The sequence below is a fragment of the Stegastes partitus genome, unplaced genomic scaffold (genome assembly GCF_000690725.1).
Source record: "Stegastes partitus isolate 25-593 unplaced genomic scaffold, Stegastes_partitus-1.0.2 Scaffold102, whole genome shotgun sequence".
Classification (NCBI taxonomy): domain Eukaryota; kingdom Metazoa; phylum Chordata; class Actinopteri; family Pomacentridae; genus Stegastes; species Stegastes partitus.
In genome coordinates this window covers 250,460-253,159 of record NW_007577833.1, presented here as the reverse complement: position 1 = coordinate 253,159, position 2,700 = coordinate 250,460, and positions in this window count along the sequence as shown.

The following is a 2,700-nucleotide window of genomic DNA, read 5'->3' as shown; positions in this document are numbered from 1 at the left end:
TTTTTTTTTTTTTTTACAGCTATTGGAAGGCATTCAGGAGAGCACTATGAAAGTGTACCACAGGCCAATGTATACAGTGTGAAAATAAGCAAAAGGAGTATAACAGGGGAAGACAAAACGGACACAAGTGTTAAATCTGTGAAATTGTAATTACTATCTTCATTGACAAAATTAATACACTGTTGCATATTTATATATATATATCAATCACTCTTGCATATATATCACTCTTGCATTCTAAACTGAATTGGATATTTTTACACAAATCATTGAAATCCCTTAAAATGAGAAATGCATCCATTACTCTAAATACTGTCTAATAAGTCATGTAGTCCAGTAGCAGTAGATGGCAGCATTGATCCAGTGATGCTGGCTACACCAGCGTTGCATTAGGGGGTTCTTTATTTCTGCAGCCGTGTTAGTCGCACTGTGGTTAAAAAAAAAATTAATTAATTAAAAATCTTTTTTGTTGTCTTTTTTTTTTCCGGGGGGGGGGGGGTATGTGGAGAAAGGAATTTGATTCTATTGTCATAGGAATATCCTCTTTTGATGTTTTCTTTTAGCCTGCAGCCCACTTTAAAGTTTCTCATAACATTAAAGGGTTCTAAATGGCTTGTTAGTGAGATGCTTTTGTCATCACAGAACTTTTATTCGAGAATGGTATTTTTGTTTTATAATACAATAAGCAAGATCTTGAATGAATGTCAGTGGTTCACTTAAAGCATTCACTTTTACACATACATTGGACATAATCAGGAGTTTGGGGATATTTGAACACTATAAAGTCTTCGCTGTTGTTGATGCAAGTCTCAGAAAATTCAATATCTCTCTCTATCACCATTTTGTACATGAAGCATAGAGACCAACTGACTGACGCATCTCTGGCTGAAATGTACTTGATCAGTGGTTCACATCATATGTCACTAAATATTATTTTTTCTTTTTTAGACTCATTATTTAGCCCATATGCATTGAGCTGTTAAAGTTCATTGTGCTGTGAAAAACTCACCAAATGGCCTGACTCTGTTTTTTATGATCCGATACATTGACAAGTAGAGCACTGTCACGCCTTTTAATCTGCCTGGAAACAAGTGGTGCTCAAGTGGGAAGCCATTGTGCTAATTTGCAGCAATTACAAAAATACAGTTGATTTGCACTTTAGCTCAAATCCATCACAGCGAACACTCACCAACATTAGTATGAGTGCATCAGCTTCTGTTTTTATGACGGAGTTCTTGGGCGTACGTGAGATTTGGCTGCATTGTGTTAATTAATAGAGGAAGAAAAAAATAACTTGACAAAATGGGAGCAACGCCAAAGGGCAAGACGGTAACCAGTGAGCAGTCGCCAAGGGGGGAGAAGTGACAGGGCAGGACCCCAGAAATAGGCCACCACCAGCCACCCCTGATCTGGTCAGATGTTGATGAAATCTTATGGCTATTTTGCCACACAAGACTGCTTTCTAAGGCTGCGTGCGCGCACACACACACACACACATACACACACACACACACACAGGGTACACACACTTCTAATTATGACCTCTGGCCTGGAGGGCTCAGTTGGACTGTGAAGTGATTGACTGGTGGCCAGACACATCTTTCTTAACACCAGCCTTTCCTTTAGGCTCCAACGTATACGCAGCACACCCTCCCACTGTCCATTCCTCCTGTTCATTAATATTCATAATTCATGTGGAATGAAGTGATTCAGGATCATTAAACGCGCATGAATATTTGTCGGATGAAAGTTTAATTAAGCCATCCTTCTTTGGCAGTGTGATGTCACAGAGAAGCTTCCCATTCATTGCATCCAGCCCACGGCTTAATGGCCTGTACCTTTTTAAGTGCTGCTCAGTGCTTATCCAGCAACAGCCTCCACCTACGTATGCAATCTTATTTTACACCTCTTGAGTTGATATTTGAAAGAATCTAGTGATAGGGACGGTATCTTGAGTGGTTCCTATAGTTCCAGTGGCAATATGCGGATCAATCATACTTAATTCAATTGAGCACGGGAACCGCTTTTGTGGTGGATGTCATTTATTATTCAGGACTGCGGACTATACATATAGGCTCATTTATAGATGAGCAAGTAGCATATGCATACTGGGCTTCTCCAACAATAGGAGTGTACTGTACTATATGTATGCTGAGTCCATGCAATATGAATATGATCCATTATGTCTGTATCATCCTACATGAACCAGGTGACTCAGGAAGATTGTTAGATTACAGCAAAGGTCTGTACTACACTGCAGCAGGAGAAAAGCTACAGTGCACGAAGTCCTGCCACCAAGTTCAGCATTACTCATCATCTGCCTGGCAGAATAATAATCATTTTCAGGCAATCAATTTCTACAGGTTTGCTTTAAATATTAAGAGTAGGACTTCAAGGAAATGTCCTGTCCTCGCTTTGAAAGACACATCTGATGAAGTGACTCTCTTTCTCACACACAGACAAGAGCTCATCACTGGCAGCATGCCACCCCATTTCAGCACTCGCCTAAAACGAATGGATTCAAAAATCTTCTGAGGGGTGTCCAAACCGCTTCATTTCTTCACAGCTTTCTCTTCCTTTTGCAACATGCTTGTTATCTCAATATCACTGCTGCATGTTGCTGCTTCCCTGACATGCTGTGACTTCAATTTCATTTCTGTAACTCCCCTCTCTCGCTCCCTCTCTCTCTCTCTCTCTCTC